The sequence below is a fragment of the Lutra lutra genome, chromosome 7 (genome assembly GCF_902655055.1).
Source record: "Lutra lutra chromosome 7, mLutLut1.2, whole genome shotgun sequence".
Classification (NCBI taxonomy): domain Eukaryota; kingdom Metazoa; phylum Chordata; class Mammalia; order Carnivora; family Mustelidae; genus Lutra; species Lutra lutra.
The window spans coordinates 66,478,818-66,500,175 of record NC_062284.1 but is presented as its reverse complement, the minus strand read 5'-3'; the positions used below and the strand labels follow the sequence as shown (position 1 = coordinate 66,500,175).

Here is a 21,358-nt window from a genome sequence, read left to right as displayed (position 1 = left end):
AACCTTGGGAGTTTCAGCAGAAGTGGAAAGCAGGGAGAGAAATTAGGTAAGGATGTGCCATTAGTGTGACATGTGAGGTAGATTTTGAAATAAAGGCAGAATTTCAGTGTGGAAAAACAGTTGGGATAGCATAAGCCAGGGAATAGAGATGGGACAGCTCAGCAAATGTACAGGATACATGAAAAGAGCTATGACTGAAATGCAGGGTATCTGAAGGAGAGTAGTTGGGGATCAGTTACAAACAGCAGGTTGGGCCCAGCTTGCAGGTACTTGTGTGACAGTCAGGATAAGATGATTGGACTGTGTCATGTAGATCCAGAGAGCCATTGAAGGTGCTTGAATGGGACAGTAATGGGATCAGAGTTCCACATTAGATAGGAAATATCTATCACACAGCAGTACATCAACCACATTGGAGATAGGGAGAGACCGAGTTAAGGAAACTGCTTTGAAAGCATTGCTTTCCTCTAGGTGAGAAATAACAAAGAACACAGGCAGTGAAATAACAATGACGAGAACATAAGGAATTTTTTAAATGTTGCAATATATAATTTCACAGAATTGCAAAACACTCGCATTTGTTTTTAGATGTGTATTTTCATCTAGGGGGCAGGGGTCCTCTTCTTAACCCTGCTTTCTTATTACTGCAATGGCCCCTAGACCTAATACATGCCAACATCTGTTTAATAATAAAAGAGCGCTTTACTTTCCCAATTTACTTATCCCAAAGGTTGGTTTCCAAGTCACTACTCTAAAACTTCAACTTATTTTACATAGACGTAATAAAAATTAGATTTCTTCCACCCCTTGTAAGACAACCTCATAGAGTTGTTCTGATGAGATAAGAATAACATGTGGTGCTTAAAAGCTAGTTGGCATATATACATTTATTAGTATAGTGGAGTTCTTGGGTGTCAGTGGCTGTGCATAGATTCCATAAAAGGTCTATGTCTATAACTGAGATGGGGTTCCCAGTACTTAGCACATCACGCCTGCCCCTCAATGAAGTTGGAGGCGGATGCTGGATGGATAATTCAGAACCATCCTGTTCATCCAATGACACTCGGTGTACTGAGCATGGCAGAACACATGGTAGATTCCTAAAATGAAAGTTTTGTTTCCTGAGAGCTTATAATTCACCTGGTAATATGAAATTAATAAACACAAAGAAATGACTTTTAGACCAAGGCCAATAGGAGCTGACAAATGTGACTCATACTTCGAAGCACACAGACTGATGAAAGGAAAGACACACTCATCTTTTTTTGCCATCTACTGTAGTTAGTCCTCATCAGAGCTCTGATAAAGCCACCATCATTCTTGAAGGTTGGTTTTGATTTTAGTTCCCTTCCTTCAACCCCCCACTACCCCAGCTTTTTGCCCTTGGCCTTCTGCTGTCCCCTTCAGACTCCATGGTTGCTTTATAAAGGTCTAATATTAGCCTGACCTTTCTGGTTAGCATCACTCTTTCTTTATGATATTTGTGGGACTTAAAGATGAACCAGACAGACAAGAACTTTAAACTCTGTTATTGCCCTTCCTTGACACTTCCAACAAGTTAATTGTCTGTTTGCCTTCCTGTAATTACTTTAATTACATGTCATTAGTGACCATTAATAAATGTAAGTGTGTTTGATTTTCAAAATCTTACTTTTCTTACTCTCTGTAGAACTCCACCAAAGCGTTCACATGTGGTCAAAATAGAAGGTGAGGCAACTAAGCACATTCACATTTAGCCTTTGGGACTAACGTGAAGAATAGAGGATAACTCATGAACGGGCTAATTGTTTTTCCCTGCTTCTGACACTGGCCAGCATCCTTTCTATACTGGCTACATATATATGCAGTGTGTTCATTTATAAGACAGCAAAAGTTAAAAGGGGTTGAGAAATGAAAGACGCCTAATTGCTGCTATTATCTCAACTGAGGGAGAGAATTGCTGGGTGATATTATAAGGATCGAAAAACCATTGAAGATTTTATTGATGGAACACTTTTGCTCTAACTTCAAGCCCCAGAAAATGAAGGTCATAATTCCAGTTTTTATGAGTACCTGATTGGGCATTTACATAGAAAGAGCTGAACTATGAGGAGACTAAGCCAATATTCTCTCTGCTATGGTTTCCTAGATTATGTCACAATATCTACTATAAAAACAGTTTATCCCATATTGTCTTCTGGTCAGCTTTGCCAATGAAGTCAAATGAAAAATATTTTCTCAAGGCAGCTTAGAGAATGAAATGTATCGAGGATGATTAGTTAGATGCCCCTGACTGTGTCACTTCACTAACAACAATAAAATCATTGGTGAAAATGTTTAAATCTGTGGCTATTTAATATTTTCTGCATAATTCTCTTTTAAAAAAAACTTAAATAGACTAAGCTTATTTGTAATGATAGCAATATGCTTTTCTCCAAATATAAAATGATAATGTTAATCTCTAATTACCAGAATTTATGATTTGAATTTTTTTCTTGTGGTGAAAATGGGTTATGCCAGGTCATTCGTGATCTTTCCCTGCTGTAAACTAATGACAACACTTGAGAAAGCTGGCCAGGGTTGAGCCCGTGGGTTCTCTGAAGCTACAGAAAGGCAATTTAAATGTGTTACCCCATCCAGGTAAACCCAAGAAGGTGGCATCATTAGTACTCTGGTGTTCCTCATCACATACTCTGCCCAGGTTATGAGGACAGGACTGATAATATAATTTACATGCCACTTCCTATGGAGTTCTTGTGGAATAATAATTACTCATCTTTTTGAAGTAGTAAAAACCCAATACTAGATTTAATTCCAGGTAAAAATATATTTCCTCATATTTTAGAAATATCTAGTTTGTAATTCTAGTCAATAAATTCTGATTAAATGAAATAATATTCTAGGGAAAATAAAATTGATTCTGTATTATAAAATGTCAGTTTTCTGATTCATCCACATTGTTCCCGTATCACAAACCTTTAATCATACAATATGACCTTTTTACATGACTACTAAGTATTACTGTCTCTTCTTTCTTCAAATGCCAACATATTTTTAGATGAAGGGTAGATTTGTACATAAAAGATATCATCTGCCCAAGACCTTTCTGCAAAGGAGGGAAGAGAAGGGGTGCTAAGAAAGTGAAAGGATGTGAGTTAGAAAAAAATTCAAGGGATGAAACAGGAGTTATCTTAGGTTGGGATGAATGGGATGAGTCCACGGACAAAAAAAATGAAACAACTGACTGAATTAAATCAAACAGTATGCTTGGAGGGTGTTATATCATCTATATCCATACTTCCCCACTCCCATTCTCACTGTTGGTTTCTAAAATAACTTCAGAGTTGTTTTTTTTTTTTCACTCACTTTTTGTGCTTTTTTTTTTTTTTTTTTTTGAGACAGGAACATGGGAGAGGTTGTAGATAGTGTGACAGGTAAATGGGAGAAACAATACATAATTCTAAGTTGTTTATAAGCTCCGCCACTGACTTGTGCTGAATCGAACCTAAAAATAATGTGTATCAAATCCCCAGATTCCTAACATACATGAGTATAATAATTAAGTCCATTTCCTTTTATCAAATAAAAGCTTATGTCTTAAAGTTGTTAAGGCCATTTAAAATTCTCCTGAAATTAAGCCTCCACATTAGCAAGAAAAAACAAAGCCCTTCCCAACCTGATCCTAAATAATTTTGTAGTCCATCCTACCAAGTCACCCATGAAATTTATGCATCAGTTAATGACCAGTATCAACAATAGAGCTAAATGAAAGAATAAATGAATAAATGAATGAAGGCTTAATTTATCAAATACAGAAAACCCTTCCCCTCCTCTTTGCCTTTGCTTAGAATGTCCTCCTATCTCCTTTGCCTAAAATATGCCGACGCCTCTACCAAGATCTAGGATCAATGTTACCTCCCTTGTGACACAAGTCTTACCCCAGATTTTCTTTTTTCTAGCCACGCTGGACAAAGTCCCACCATAGCCCTGCTATTTAGCAGCATCATTCTGAGCCACTTGAGGGAAGTGTTCACTACTTGGCAATTATATTAGTCAGGAGAAGCTCCACTATGCAAGTCACAAACTGAGCCCAAAATTTCAGTAACCTAATATGACAGGAGCTTATTTCTTGCTCATACTTTATGTCTCATTCACAGTCAGCAGGGATCTGCTCCACATAGCTACTCAGAGATCCAAACTGATGGAAACTCCCATCATCCTGTAGCTATGCTATCCAGAACCTGGGCCTGCTTGATTGTTATAAAATCATGCCATGGAATCATATCACGAAATCATGAAAAACTGCATATGGGCTTTTACTCTCTTAGCCCAAAAGTGATAAATTCATCACTTCCACTTACATGTCATTGACTAGTATTGGTCACAGTGCCTTGCCTAATTGCAAAGGGGCCAAGGCATACAGGCAGTATTTGCTGAGCATTGTGGTCTTTACCTTAATACTCCATTAAAATATTATTAAAATGCCCATACTCCCTGAAGGAATAATCTACAGATTAAATATTATTCTTGTTGTAGACCAATGACATTGTTTTTACAGAAATAGAAAAAATAATCCTAAAGTTAATATAGAAAACCATGAAAGACTCAGAGTAACCAAGTAATCTTGAGAAGAAAAGAACAAACCTGGAAGTATCACAGTTCCTAATTTCAAAATATATTACAGAACTACAGTAATTAAAACAGTCTGGTACTGGCATAAAGACTGATAGAGCAAAATAGAGATCCACAAGTAAACCCACACATATATGCTCAACTGATTTTTTTTTATTTTATTTTTTTTTTAAAGATTTTATTTATTTATTTGACAGAGAGAGATCACAAGTAGACAGAGAGGCAGGCAGAGAGAGAGAGAGGGAAGCAGGCTTCTTGCTGAGCAGAGAGCCCGATGCGGGACTCGACCCCAGGACCCTGAGATCATGACCTGAGCCGAAGGCAGCGGCTTAACCCACTGAGCCACCCAGGCGCCCCTGCTCAACTGATTTTTGACAAGAGTGCCAAGAATCCACAATGGGGAAAGAATAGCTTCTTCCACAAGGTGTATTGGAAACCCTGGATATCCATACCAAAGAATGAAATCAAACCTCTATGTTATAGCATACATAAACATCAACTCAAAGGGATTAAAGACTTAAATGCATGACTTGAAACTATAAAAGTCCCAGGGGGGGATAAAAAAACCCAGGAGAAAATCTTCATGACATTGGTTTTGGCAAGTATTTTTTGGATATGACACTAAAAGCACAAGCAACAAAACCAAAAACAGACACGTGGGACTCTATCAAACTATAAAACTTCTGCACTTCAAAGGAAACAACAGAGTGAAAGGCAACCTTGAAATGGGAGAAATAATTGCAAGTCAAACATCTGACAAAGAATTAATTTTCAAAAGAAACAATTCAATATCAAAAAAAGAAAAAGTGGGACGCCTGGGTGGCTCAGTTGGTTGGACGACTGCCTTCGGCTCGGGTCATGAACCCGGAGTCCTGGAATCGAGTCCCGCATCGGGCTCCCAGCTCCACGGGGAGTCTGCTTCTCTCTCTGACCTTCTCCTCAATCATCCTCTCTCTCACTGTCTCTCTCTCAAATAAATAAATAAAATCTTAAAAAAAAAAGAAAAAGAAAAGAGAAAAAAGAAGGGAGGAAGGAAGAAAGAAAAGAAAAAATAAAAACGCCCAAATACAAAGTGAGCAAAACATTTAATAGACATTTTTTCAAAAAAGACATACGAATGGCCAACAGACACATGAAAAAGTGCTCAACATCACTCATCATCAGGGAAATACAAATCAAAACCACAATGAGCTATCACCTCATACCAATTAGAATAACTATCAACAAATAAACAAAAAATAAGTATTGCCAAGATTTTGGAGAAACCTGAACATTTATATGCTGTTAGTGGGAATGTAAAATGCTTCAGCTGCTATGGAAAACAGTATGGAGGTTCCTCAAGAAATTTGAAATAGATCTATCACATGATCCAGCAATCCCATGTCTGGGTACATGCCTGAAAACATTGAAATCAGGATATCAGAAAGTTATCTTCATTCCCATGTTCACTGCAACATTATTTATAATAGCCAAAGTAAAGAAGCAAACTAAATGCCCATTAGTGGTTGGGTGGATAAAGAGAATGTGGTATATAAATACAATAGAGTATTAGCCCTAAGAGAGAAGGAAATCCTACCATGTATAACAACATGGATGGACCTGGAAGACATTACGCTAATGTTAGCGTAATGATGGCCAGACACACAGGACAAATAATGTATGATTTTACTTTTATGAGGTACTTAAAATAGTCAGACTTACAGAAGAAGCAAATAGAATGGCAGGTGATGGGGGAAGGGGGAAATAAGGACTCGTTCAGCGGGAATAAAGTTACAAGTGTACAAGATGAGTAAGTTCTAAGAGATATGCTGTACAACATAGTACCTATAACAATACAACACTGTGCACTTAAAAATGTATGAAGAGGGTAGGTGTCATGTTAAATATTCTTACCACAAAACAGAAACTAAGACAAAAAAATGAATGGACATAAGGAAACTTTTGAAGGTGATCAATATGCTTAAACTGTGTCCGTAGTGTAGTGGTTATCATGTTCGCCTAACAATATGCTTAAACCTTGATTATGATGATGGTATCATGGGTGTATGGACATGTTTAAACTTATCAAATTGTATATATTAAACATGTACAATTTTTGTCTATCAATTATATTTCAACAAAGTTGTAAAGAAATACTCTATTAAGTACTGGGAAAAGAGGAATGATTAAGACTTAGTGCCTTCTTGCATAGAGCAAGCTGGATAGATACTGAGTAGTTTTAATAAAGCCTGTATCTATTAGAGTCATGTTGCATAAATGAGCATTTCATTGAGGTCATATCAGTCTCTCCAAGAAGAATAATATTTTAAGATGATTTCTGGAGTCATGTAACATTTGCTGCAAAAAAAATACATTCATAAATTTAAGTGTTAATGTCATATACCCTTTGATATATGCAATGAGGTTTGGGATGCTTAAAAATAAGTGTTTGTAGTTTATGTTTATGGTAATTTCATGGGAACACAGAAAGGATCCTAATGTATTAAGCAAACATTCCACAACTAATTAGGCCATTTACTCCTCAGTCCACTTCTCCTCTAAACTGAAAGGACAGAGGCTTCTGGCTAAGAGATTCTGACCCCACAGGCGACAGGGAGAGTCTGTCTTCCTCAGGGCTCAGTTGTAAGCCTGTCTCAGGCACCCTCAAGCTTCTTCCGGAACTCAGTTCACTCCACAAGCCCACAAACAAGGCGACAAGCTGACAGGAACTAAGCCAGGATTCTTGGCCTTCTATTCTGTTTCATGAGCCAAAGGGAAAGGAGGCCACCTTCCGAGGTCCAGCCAGCTAGGAATTAAGCCTCCTCCTCCCCTCTTCCTTTACCCTTGCCAGACAGCCTGTGGACAGCCTTCTCAGGCTTCCGGCACTCCTGGCCAGCTGGGAAAGGAACGGCCTTTCCAGACCCTGTGAGCTCGCCAATAAGCCCTTTTTTTTTCCCCCACTCGAGAGCCAGAATTGGGAGATTACAAAGCCACTGTCACAAAATGGTCACTAATAGAGGTTTTAAGGGACCAAGAGGAAGAAAGAGTTTCTGGGTCAAAGAAAAAGAAAGAAACTGGAGAGTTTCTAGCAGTGTAGTCGTGGTTTTCCATAGTCTGCTGATAATCAGAGAAAACCTTTTCCTTCCAAAGGACCCCAGGCAGGCTGGAAGACGTGTCTCTGAAATCTGTTCAGAGTCGTATTTCATTAGTTTTATTTTATGAGCAGCTTTCTTTTTGAGCATTAATCCCTATTCTCTAATGCATGAAAATTTTAAGTTGATACTTTATGAAGAGGTGTAAACATTGGTACCAAATGATCCCTGTTTCACATGCAGACTTCCTGGGGACCTGGTGGGAAAGCAGCTAGAGATAGTCACTGGTTCAGACTGTGTTAATGTGCATCAGGGGACTCAGGCATGATTGTTTGATTTGACTTGTGATTAGATCTTTCCCAAGTCTGGCCTTGGTGAGTCTTGGCCCAGGAACCTCCCTGGCCCACCAACAGACCTCTCTCAAGTAGTGTTGAATCTCTGATACAGTGTGGTATTATTCAGGGTCCACTGGGCTCTGTAAATTCCAAATCTTCTCCAGGGCCAGGTTTGGACTGGAACCAAAGCTGCCTCTACAGTGGCCAAGGGGAAATGGCCAGTGAGGAACAGGAAATGCAAAGTCGTGTGGCTCAAGTGAGACCACCATACCTTTCCATGGAGGACTGAATGTCTGTCCCCTCCTCTCACCATTGTCCATATTCCCAAGCCACCAACAATATTAGCAAACTAATTTTGCCTCAGGCTGACCCTGGAGAAAAGGCACTGTCTGAATCTCTTTTTCCTAGGAAAGTTGCCATGAGTCTTATGGGAACTGAGCAGCACTAACTTTATTTACTTACACTTTCTAAGGCTAGGACCTACACAAGGAAAAAATGTACTCTTAAGCTCTCCCTCCAGAACAATGCATCTACTTACTCTATGTCTGCATAACTATAAGCAACCAGGCAAGTAGTTCTTGACGAAACAAAAGCAAATTCAACCTTACAAGTGAACTGATCTTCTAACTTAAACTTCAGAATCCAGTTCCAATAATCAAATCAATATTTTCCAGCTTCAAAAATTTTAAGATCCAGTCTTCGCCTATCAGTCCTTTATATACATGTCTCATTTAATCTTCTGTACAACTTTATTATATCAATGCTATTCATAGTTTTTAGACGAGGTTGCTGAAACTGAGGAGAAATCAAGTAACAGTATCAGTGTCACACAGATTATAAAAGATGGACTCCACTTGTCTTTGGCCACAAAGCTCCTTTTCTTCCACCATCCACATTCTTCCGGTACAGTCCTAGGGCCAATTCGGATGAAGAGGGATAGTGTAGTTGGAAAACAGGCCTCTTCTATCATCCTCACTATCTCTTCCATGTTTACTTTAACTGTTTTACACATTGAGTTTTCATAAAAGATTTTCCTCGAAGGTAAGAAAAATTGGGACAAAGAATACTATACCATTTGTCCTCCTATTTCAGACTTCCTATTGAGGAAAATATAGGAGCTAAGACAGCGATATTTGACTGATGCAGTATCTTCTAAGGATATAATTTCTGAGTGATCCTGTGACACAATAATTGGTTATCATGTTAACCTACTAGACAATCAGAGATGATATTCTAAACTCCCTGGTGGCCCAAATTTTTTCTCATAGACCAAAATATTAATTAAGGTAAATTAGTACAAATGCATTTCAGACTCTTTTAATATCTTTTACATTTGGGAGAAAATATCAAATTCCTTCTCTACTTGCCAATTTGGAAAGGATAGGCTATGGACAAGTAGGACAAGTGGCCCTCTAATCCGAATACTGCCTCTAGTTAAACTAAAAGAGTATGGGTAATACATGTCATCTCCTGGGTTATGATTTTTGAAAATGCCTTCTATCATTAACATTTCCTGATTTCTCTGCATAATAGTGAATACCAAATGCATAGCATGCTAGAACCACCCCCCTCCTGTCTATTCTAGTTGTACTTTGACACCTTTAAGGATGGAAGACACAAGGCCAAGGTATGTGGCTTCAAAACTTAGCTGTTGCAAGTGGTTCTTGATCAGTTACAACTGCCTTCTGGCTTCTCCTTGATCTCACTTAGCCTTGCTTTCCAATGATAAAGTATGTATGTCTCTTCTCTCCTCTCGTTCTCCTCCTTCTCTCTCTCCCTTTCTGTGTATGTAGTATGCAGGGGTGGTATGTGTGTGTGAGAGAGAGAGAGAGAGGCAGACCTCTGATCAACTGAAGTTAGTATATTATAGGAATGATCTCCCTTTCTCCTGATTTATCACCCTCAGATGTGTTTATCAGGGAGTTTTCTTTTTTCTTTTTTTTTTTTTTTTAAGATTTTTTATTTATTTATTTGACAGAGAGAAATCACAAGTAGGCAGAGAGGCAGGCAGAGAGAGAGGAGGAAGCAGGCTCCCTGCTGAGCAGAAAGCCCGATGTGGGGCTTGAACCCAGGACCTGGGATCATGACCTGAGCCGAAGGCAGCGGCTTAACCCACTGAGCCACCCAGGCTCCCCTATCAGGGACTTTTCTTAACAGCTATGTCCCTTCTCCAGAAAGACACTTCCATAATAAATACAAAGGACACAATCAAAGCAGCTTACTTTGGTTGGCTAGCTCTTCCCATTAGGCCCCCTCCTCAATCTGGCTCAAAAATCAGGTCAAAATTTTCTGTCTGCCAGGCTGCTCTCTACTGCCATCCCATGGTGAGCCACACTCTTTCTTTGAATTAACTTCTCGGTACAGATCCTCCTAGACAAAGTAGACAAATTGTGAAAGGTCCTCTCCAACAGAAGAGCAGTCTTTACAACAGATTGCTTAGACATAAGTTGAAAATAACTAAGGAGTTACTGAGTGAGTTATAGTTTTACCAAGGAGTATATCAGCACCTGATTTGAGAAATGAGAAAACGTGATGTAGGAAAAGGGGAATCCTGGGGAAGCAGCAAACTGAAAAATACTAGAAACTTGGAGACACATTTGTGGAACCAAGAGACTTAAAATTTCACCAAGAGTCAGTAATGACTTCAACACAATCACTAGGATAGCCTGCTGGTGTCTCACAGTGTCTGTGCAGAAGTTCACGATTACCATAGTATCCATCCAGTCACTCCATACCTCTGTCACTGTTTGGACAGAACTCCTTACCGCTCTGACCCTGTTCCCTCAAATATTCATGAGGCAAAATAGTCACATGTCCCAGTCAATTAACAGACCTTCTTTCATACTTGTTTTCTTCTTCTCCTATCACTTGGTCAAAATCAGTAGTATTTTGCTCTATACACATCATATGACTCGCCTTGCTCTAGCAACTGGCTTCCAGACATGGTCATTACAGTATATATATTTAGTTCCTGAAAACATAACTTTACATTGATTAAAATTTTGAAATAACTCCATAAAGCCTTTTCGGTATGCGGCATACAGCAAACTGACCCAGACTGTTATTCAAACGGTATGCTTAAAGCAGTGCTTCTACTATTTGTCTTCATTCTCCTTCTATTGTGTTTTTTCTAAACTGGCAAAGAGGGTTTAAAAATCATAATAAAACTTGAATTTTGATCTATACCAAATCAAGACACCAATCTGAAACACTAACCGAACCTGACTACTTAGTTGAGTGTCTCTAGAGCCAGTATGAGGCAAACGTGCAGCAAAATGACATATAATTCCCTAAGAAGAATGAGCCTTCCAAATTCAAGCTTAATCAAATCACAGTATCATTCCATGTGGAAGACACAGAATTACAGAAGACCATGCCTTACTGTTGGGAGCCTGGGTCTTCCTTAGGATTCCGGGATGTCAATCTGTGGCGAAGTGATCCAGGACTCTGCATTCAACAGTAAATAGAAAAGAAAATGAACAAAAAGATATCAGGATGGCAACAAATGTGGCAAAAGTGCACTGCTTACAGATTACTAAGGAAATAGAAAACAAACTGGAATTAGGTTCATAATCCCTCCTTAAGCAATACTAGACTTCAAAAAAATATATATATTTCTCCACACAGAGCCAATATGTAAGCCAGTAGTTTCATACAGGGTCTTAGAAACTATGCTATGTGGTTACTGAAGGTAATAAGACCATGTTAGGAGGACCAGGATAAGGAATGAAATAATGCCAAGGCACTTATGACAACATTATTTCCTTCTCAGTATTTCTGATGAGTTCAAGGAAAAAGTTTTAGCTTCGTTAAAGTGTGTCTATAATCTTTGTTAATCACTCTTTTAAACTAACCTAGGTCCTGGCAGACCACAAGATAGTGTTAGAATTAATTAATCCAGTTTCCATTGTATTCATGGCTTATATTTATTATAAGCCATAGGAATAGCTATTTACCTACTTAGAGATAAAGTGTTGTCTTTTAAAATGATTTTAAATTTAAGAGTGTGTCAATTCAAGGAAAATCTGAAGTAAATAATAGTACTTTTGATATACCAACACAGGAAAAATCATGAAGGCAATAAGTAGGTGACTAAGTTTGTGTAATTCTATTTATTTATTTATTTATTTATTTTTAAAAAGATTTTATTTATTTGACAGAGTGAGACACAGTGAGAAAGGGAACAGAAGCACGTGGAATAGGAGAGGGACAAGCAGCTTCATGCTGAGCAGGGAGCCCAATGCGGGGCTGGATCCCAGGACCTGGGATCATAACCTGAGCTGAAGGCAGACACTTAACACTTAACAACTGAGCGCCCCTATAACTTTATTTATATAAATAAGAAAGGTTAAGTATCGATGGGAGACTGGAAGCTACATCATGATAGTCAAGTATTTCTATATCAAACTATCTCCAATATCTGGTACAGTACATGGCATAGAAGGTATTTGATAAATATTTTCAAAAATAAATAAATAACTAGCTTCTGGAGAATCTGGAAGATGTTTGGATGTCTGAGTTGCTCGTATGCATGGAGCAGGCTTTACCCATCACTGTAAATCTAACACCTACTACAGGTCCTTGATCTAATAGGACTCCACAAATACTTATAAATATATAACTGAACAGGCTTAAGTATCTTGATTTTTTAAAATTCTCAGAAAAAATTCAAAACATAAAGACCATATCTTTCTTACTACCACCCCCACCAAAAAAAAAAAAAAAAAAAAAAAATGCTTTGGAGCAATATTTCCAAAAGTCTTTGAGTTTTGACAATGGTGTTCCAAGGTTGGGGGAATCTCCTTGAGGTTCAGAAAATAAGAGGGTGTGCTACTATAGATAATTTTAGAAAAACAATAATATATCCAACTAAAAGTTGACTTACTTTTTATCATTGCCATGCATTGACCATTCTCAACCAAGTCAGTAATAAAATATTTCCCACCTGGCAGATAGCTCCCCTGCCTCCTACCTGGCACACCACAGATTTCAAAAAAGTTGGGCTCTTTACCTAAACTAACAAATTATGGTGATAAAGAATTTGGCAATGACAAACTTTCTGAACCCAGAGACCTCAAGAGTTCAAGCAAGGGTGTACGGAAAGGGAAATCTAGGAAAGCTATCATATCCTAAAGAAAATTCTAAGGCAACCCAGACAGAGTAGCAGAAGGGGTTTATTTGGGAATCATCCTAAATGGCTTTCCAGTGTGTTGGTGAAGGTAAATGGATAGAGCCCAGGGACAGGACTACTTCCTCTGGCCTGAGTGTCTACCAGCTATGGGACAATTTTTAACCATGCCATTCAAACCTTGGATACTGGATAATGGTAACGGTTCTGTGCTTTCTTTGGTATCATTGCTATAGACGATAACCAAAAAGGCATTACTTTGATACCTGCATAGCCTATCAACATCAAATAATACAAAATTATGGGTTTGGATCAGTAAGTGGTCTTACAGAAAGTCTTGAGGTAGCTTGATACCTTCCTCTTGCTCTGGACTTGCTCCCCATAATCCAGCTCATTTCATACCTAATGTTAACTCTTCTAAGGTTATCATCTAGGCTGGATGTGGGCCTTGTTGAGTTGTCTTCCTTCTCTGATCCCAGCATTCACTCACTTAGACTGAGGACATGAATCTGATAATTCTTGCTTCTCACTGCCTGGTTCCTGGCTGAGGTAGGACTCAGGGTTTAAGCCACTGTCTTCAGAACATCTTTTTTCCTGTTCAGTTACAAAGGTTGATGCAGTCTCCACTTCTCAACCAAATCTGGTATCATGAGAAAGCCCCAGTGATGGAAATCACTGTCAGCTGTACCCAATTTTTCAACAATGAAGAAACACAGATATGAATAGCATACATATACATACACATATATATGGGTACATGTAGATATATACATAGTGTCACATATGATTTAAATTAGAAAGGAGGCTGAAGTTGCTGATTTCCTTGATTATATATATATATTTTTAAGATTTTATTTATTTATTTGACAGAGATCACAAGTAGGCAGAGAGGCAGACAGAGAGAGGGGAAGGGAAGCAGGCTCCCTGCTGAGCAGAGAGCCCTATGTGGGGCTTGATCCCAGGATTCTGGGATCATGACCTGAGCCGTAGGCAGAGGCTTTAACCCACTGAGTCACCCAGGCACCCCGCCTTGATTATATTCTTTTTCCAACAAGAAGACAGGTCTAATGCAGCAAGTGAGGGACAGTGAAGGAAAAAAAAAAAAAAAACCATTATTTACATAACATATGTACTAGCCTGTGCTTCACCAAGTACTGTTACATAAACTATCTCATCTAAATCTCCTTAACAACACTGCTGATATTATTATTTCTCATACTAGAGATGAGGAAAAACACTAAGGCCCATAGAAACAAAGAAACTTTTCCCAGATCACATAGCAAGTAGGGGAAGGAGTTCAAACCTATCTTCTTTCTGCCGGCTGCCTTAGTAGACACATCTACTAATGACACCATTGCTTTTGGATTAGGTCCTACAAAAACCCATAATGATAAAGAATTCTATCAATTTTCTCTTAACATCCTATCAGGGAAAGAAAAGAGACAATGTTCTAATGTGAAGCAAAATGCCAAGATGTGTAAAAGGGATGTGATGAAGGTAGAGAAACAATCTCACTCCCATTTCCCACATACCTAGATCAAGACTTACAAGTTTTTCCCTAATTAAACAGCCTTTTTTATTCTTCCATCCCTTCCTCTACTTCTTAGTCGGCCATTTAACTAACATTTTCAAGTTGTTTTTTTCCCACAAATTTGCCAGCCTTCTTGCATTTTCAGCCTTCACATGTTTAATGAGCACACACCGGGTATAAGGCCTTATGTCAATCCATCTACTATAGGTTGCATTTTCTAGCAAGCATTAGCATAAATACCAACATGTTTACATCATAATTACTTTAATTCCCTTGGCCCCTACTAGACCTGGAGTGTGTCATTCCACAGTGATTTCAGGGGTAAGAGATGATTATTGGTCCATGAAACAAAAATTACAATGAATGCTTAGAAACTTGGCACACTGCTTCTGAAATGATCCCAACTTTGCAACAGGTTTTTGCTGCATAATGCTTTTATATTGATGTGAGCAAGTCACTATTTTCTAGGTCTTTAGGTTCTCATGTATAAAATAAGGATCAAAATTACTGTCTTTACCTTTTCTCCATGAATAGTTGCCAAACTGAACATTTTGGCATCTGAAAGTTATTTTAAAAAAAAACAAAACAAAACAAAACATGTTTTTCCCTGGAGAAAATCACTAGGTAAATATTATTATAGAATTAGCAAGATCCTTTCCTGGGTTTACAACTTAAAAGTTAGAGACCTTTTCTTATTATAGGTAAAAGAGTTTAGCACAACTAGCAATGTTGCAAAGCAAGTGTCTAGGAAGTAAGAATTTTAAATGGTATGTGAACAATTACTTATTACATAATTACATATGAATGTACAAAGGTCTATATTTGGGGCTTACTATTAATAACCAGATAATTAACAGTAGTAGAGATTGAAGTCAGAAGTCAGAGGCCCATTTTTTAAAAGACTTTATTTATTTGTTTATTTGACAGAGAGAATAAGAGACAGCAGAGCAGCAGAGGGATAGGGAGAAGCAGGCTCCCCACTGAGCAGGGAGCCCAATGCGGGACTCGATCCCAGGACCCAATTCCAGGACCCTGGGATCATGACTTGAGCTGAAGGCAGTTGCTTAACCAACTGAGCCACCCAGGCATCAGAGGCCCAGTTTAAGTGACTGCAATTTTATGAGGGATATTTCCATTTTTTGTATAGAATAGAGATTTATATATTCACTAGTAAAAACCTATTTATTGACTAATGAATGCAAAAGCACCGTGGGTATAGGATAGAAAAAGTCTTATATTTATTGAGCACCTATCATATTGTAGATGCTGTCCAAAGTGCCTTTACTTGTGTGTTTGTGAGTGGTGGAGGTGGAAGAATGAGAAGGAGAGAAGGTGTAAGAGAAAGAGAGGAATGGAGTATTCTAGCCGGAGTCTTAGCTCTACCCATCATTGGTTTCATACATGTCCAGCAAACTTGTGACATTATCTGTCTATTTGTACAATGGAGATAAGAACCCCTTAAGAGTAGAATTCAGACAAACTGGCTTAGTCCATGACAGTACGTTGTTTGTTAATGGGGTATGACAATCCGTGGTACTGCTCCCTTGAGTTGTGTCTTGACCTAACTGTACATGGACTCATATATATGGTACTAGTCTATTAAAGAGGTATTTAAATTAAATCAGAGAAAGAGAAGGAAGCTCCATTTGGGCAAGGGTGCAGGGTGGTTTGTGCGCATGCAAGACTACAAGGAACATAGTCAACTTTGGCACCTTGAGAGTTGAGTAACCTGGCTACACCACAGTGGTGGCACCTAGTCTCCATGGTAGCACACCCGCAGCTCCTCAAAATAATAATCTGAGAAGAGTGAAAAGTAGACATGGGTGTGGAATATATTGCTGGCAAATGCGGGGGTACCAGGAAACAGGGCCCTTGGCATGGAACTGGGCATGGGCAGTGGTGGCCTGGCATGAAGTTGACAAGATAGGTATCACCAAAGGCACTTGAAGCAGGATGTGATGGTGGTGGCTGGGGGTGGCAGGATGGTTGATGTCATCTGATAACTGAATGCATTTCTTGATGAACACATATGAGACCTCCCCCGCAGGGACAAGGTGTTGCAGGGCCTGAATTTATTACAATAGCAATGAGTGGTCCATCAGAGAAATGCTATTTCCCATTTATGGGACCCTACAAAAATGGTTTTATATCAAAAATATATTTAACCATGATAATGGAAGGTCATTGTCCTCATCTTATTGATGAGAAACTATAGCTCAAAAATAAAGGAAATCTCATTAGGGTTACTGTATAGCCAGTTGAGTAGTGGCCCCTAAAAAGATACATGCATGTCCTAACTTCTAGAACCTATGAGTGTTACCTTATATGGCAAAATATATAATTAACATAAGGATCTTGAGAAGAGGAGCGTATCCTGGATTATCCAAATGACCTCTACATGGAATCACAGGTACACTCATAAGAAAGAAATAGAGGGAGTTTAGGGGCACCTGGTGGCTCAGCTGGTTAAGTGTCTGACTCTTGGTTTCAACTCAAGTCATGACCTCAGGGGTCGTAGGATCAAGCCCCAGGTAGAGCTCTACACTGGGCAAGGAGTCTGCTTGGGGATTCTCCCTCTTTGCCCCTCCCCCATGTTGCGCATGTGCAAAAGTGCATGTTCTGTCTCTCTCTCTCTAAGATGAATAAATACATTTTTTTTTTAAAAAAGAAGCAGAGGGAGTTTTGAAACACGCACACACAGAGGAGAAGACACACAGAAAAAGAGGAGGCAATGCGATCACGAAGGTAAAAATTGGAGAGGTGCAGCCACAAGCCTGGAGCCATCAGAAGTTAGAAGGGGCAAGGAATGGCTCTGCCAACACCTTGATTTCAGTTCTAGCCTCTGGAACTGTGACAGCACGCATGTCTGTTTTAAGCCATCCACTCTGCGACATTTTGTTACCATCACCACAGGAAACTAATACAGTCATACAATCACCTAGTCGAAAGAGGAAACATGTTTCAGATCTAAGTTTGTCTGACTTTAAAATCTGTCTCTTTGGGCCTTGCTGGGATGCCTCCCATACCCCATCAGTGTATGCTGCAGCCATACAGTTCTTGGGTCTTGCAAAATACTTACCATCTGCTTTAGTCAACACCCCCTTCTATTTGGAAATGCTCTACAACTACTGCATATGTTAAGATTTAAATGAAGAGTATACGCAGTAAGGGCTACAGGAACTGAATGAAGAAAACTTGTTAGGGTCAAAAATCTGGAAAGAGTTTACGGAGAACGCTTTGAATCATGAGGAAAAGGATGCACATAATTGGATAATCGTGAAGGACCAGGTAGAACATTGTGGAGTCTCTGAAGAACAGCTTGAGCAATATTTCAAGGGGAAAATTACAAGCTCCATCCAGAGTACACTGTGCAACCCAGCCTGCAATTGAAAACCTCGTACTAAAATGAGAAACTAATTAGATTTAGATCCTGATTGTTTCTGTTATTTGCTACAGAGGACTGTTACTATCCCTTCTGGAATCTGTGGTATTCTTATTTATTTACCAAAGATCCTTTTCTTAAAAAAAAAAAAAAGTCCTTCCCACATCCAAATTCATTATTGAATTGGTTTTGTAGCTACATCTCTTTGTGGCCAAGAATTTTCTTTCTGTCCACGTGCCTCTTTTAATGCCATCTGTTTTGCTAAAGGATTTAATGAATTACAAGCCAGCCCAGCAATATACAGAGCCACAAAGACCTGGTTCTTGAAGAACAGGTTTTAGCTTTACATCATCCCTTCCTCTCCACCAAGGTGAATTAAGTAATCTTTACAAGGGATAAAATTACCTGCCCTCTTGCCTAACATAATAATGAAAAAGAGAAGGCCTTTTATCTATTCATTGTAAACAGAGTAATCACAATTTGCTATGGTTCACAGAAACAGGAAGAAACAATATCAACAAACCACCACAACTAATGTGTTTTTCATTTTATCTGAGAACCTTAAGAACTTGGTAGTCTTAACTCTAGTTCATTATGTCCAATGATTTAATCTCTGATGGCAGAGTAACAAGAAATATGTTTATGTCCCAGGTAGTAACAGCATCACCCCGGATCAATATTCACAGAGACTGTGGGAAAGAGGTTCAGTTTTTGCAAAAACACCTATGTATATCCCACCTGAGAACAGAGAAGCTGAGATGGGGCATTGGGTGTGGTACCCACTCTCTGGAATCCTAGTTAGGCAAAGTCTGTATTACCACAAACTATGGAGCATTAAAAAAGTTTAAAGCATCATCTCTGCCTTAAAAATCTAGTTGGAGAGATGAGACACAAGTCTTAAATTTTAAATACTAGCCCCAAACAATCAAAACAAAAAGAACCCAAAGTAAGAGTTCAAGAAAGCAAAAATAGCCCAAGACAGGACACATTTAATTATCAGTAATTGCTACAGGATGTCAGAGAAATAGAGAGATCATCTCATACTACAGTGGTCTGGAAAAGCTCCATGGCAGTACCAAGATTTGAAATGAATCACGCTGGACGAGTATAAAAAGCCAAAAAAATCAATATCTAGAATCACCAAATGGTGCCTTTATGAATATTCAATAAACTCCAGTAACACACAAGGACTGTTCTGTTCATGTGGCAGGACCAAATCTAATATGCACTGACTTGAACCAGTAAATATCTATGGCCTTTTCATCCATTCCACCATATAAATGTGAAGATGTAAACAAAAACATACATTCTTATTTTAAATGTGTTCTGCAAGTAGAAACTCTAATCTTAAGGATTTTATCCCTTTTGGACTAGGGTGTTTGTACTGACCTTAGTTCATCTTTCTTAAATTAACATGCAAGGACCAGATTTTCCATTCCGAAGAGCATACGTGACTCATCCAAGGACAGAAAGCAATTAAATTTCCAAGAAAAAGCCTCTTCCTAACATCCTGTACACCTCACTTTATCAATAAGAATATACTTAGAATCATGATTGTGATTATGATTACTACTACTACTAATTTTAGTGACGGAAAGACTCTGGTTCCATGCCCTCAGTTATACTGTCATACGATTATCAAACCTGACAGATGAACCTCATATTTCTTGTTCTGCAGGTCAACCTAACCACCTGCCCAATTAATATTCCAGAATGTCTGCTTTATACATGGCAGATACAATGGTGTAAAGGAAAAGCTACAAAGTCTATGTGTTCATGCAATTTACATCCAAGCATGTGTGTGTATGTGTGTGTGCACAAGCGTGTTGAGGGGAGACAGACAATAAACAAGTAATTCAAATGAATAAAAAAAAAATTTCAATGGTGAGGTGTCTGCTATGTGAAAATGATGGTGTAATGAAATGGAGAGTGACTGAAAAGGGTGGCCATGAGTGGAAGTACAGTTATTTAAGATGATGTGGTCACCAAAGACCTTTCTCAGAAGGTCATACTTCAAGAATTGAATGAAGGCAATGATGTGAAGACCAAGGGGAGAGTGGTCCAGCCAGAGAGAAAAGCAAGTATAAATCCTGGGTTAGAAATGAGCTTGTTAAAGGAGGTGGAGGCCAGGAGGTTTGGAGAATGAGAGGGGTACTGGTTCGAAAAAAAAGCAGGAAGAGGAAGTAGGCAGGAGTTAGACCATGTGGGGCCTTGTAGACCACAGAAATGGCTAAATATGCTTGGTTAGGGCAAATATTAACAGTGATTTCATAAGATCAAGGCAAATTTATTTGAATTAATTTCTAGGTCATTATATCTGCTCTTCTATGTTATGATACTTACTGTAACAAACATTTGAGATATTTATTTGCAACATCTACTAGAAATATAACATTTAGTAAAACTGAGAATTGTTGTTTACAGTTTTATGATCCTATTTAAGCTTAAATAAGAAATAAGATTTTAACAATATATTTCAATGTTCCCCACCCTCTCTCACAATACATTCTACACAAAAGTTTGGAAAACAAAGGGGAAAAGCTACAATCACATAACACTAACAAATCACCTATTTTCAGTTGTCTTTGCTCCTTCTTATATCTGTCCTCAAGCATACAGCATCATGATATAGCTTTAATCATGGCAGAAATATGATTTTCCTTCACTGCTTTCAAAGTACATTTAGAGTAAGGTACTTATTATTTCGTAAGATTTGGTCATTGGCCAGAAGATTTCTTGGCAACTCTAAATAAGCCTGGCAAACCCGGTTCCATTGATCACTGCTTGCAATGATTTTTCCCCCTCTCATCGACTCAGATCTCTACTTCTTATCAAAATTGGCCTTTCGGGGTAAAAAAGGACTTGAAGCAAAAAGTAATTCTGATAAGCAGTAATGAGCCTGACTCCTTCTTATGAGGCTCCCTGGGTATAAAAATTAGATTCTAAGTAATTCTAAATAATTTTTGAGAATTCACAGGAGAATTCCTCCTTTTGGTTGAGTGTCATTTGGTTGCAAATGAGAAGACACAGCTGTGGGATAGCTAATTAGAAGATTTTAACCTCACCTCACTATGTCTTAACAAAACCTAGAAAATAGACATTTTTCTTAGTCTTTATGTAAGATTTTAAAGCTCCCTGACATGGGGATTTGAATATAAGAATCTAGAGAGCTTAAAAGGTCAGTGGAGGAGTTAGTGGAATTGATTTTTTAAGGAATGGATTTTATTTCATAAATTCATGTGTTATTTAGAAAATTGAAGAAGAAGGACCAAATACAGTATATTCTCCACTACTCCACTT

At 38.4% G+C, this 21,358-nt stretch overlaps 1 protein-coding gene across 16 annotated transcripts in view; it reads right to left on the bottom strand.

Annotated features, from left to right (window-relative positions):
• SEMA6D (semaphorin 6D) overlaps positions 1-21,358 on the bottom strand; it is a 597,430-nt gene that overhangs the window by 307,010 nt on the left and 269,062 nt on the right. For 15 of the 16 annotated variants that reach the window (XM_047735954.1, XM_047735950.1, XM_047735963.1 and 12 more), the window contains exon 3: positions 11,400-11,464. The exons of the other annotated variant lie outside the window; for it this stretch is intronic. The gene's annotated coding sequence lies outside the window, so the exon portion shown is untranslated. The remainder of the gene's footprint in view (positions 1-11,399; positions 11,465-21,358) is intronic. 16 annotated transcript variants of the gene reach the window in all.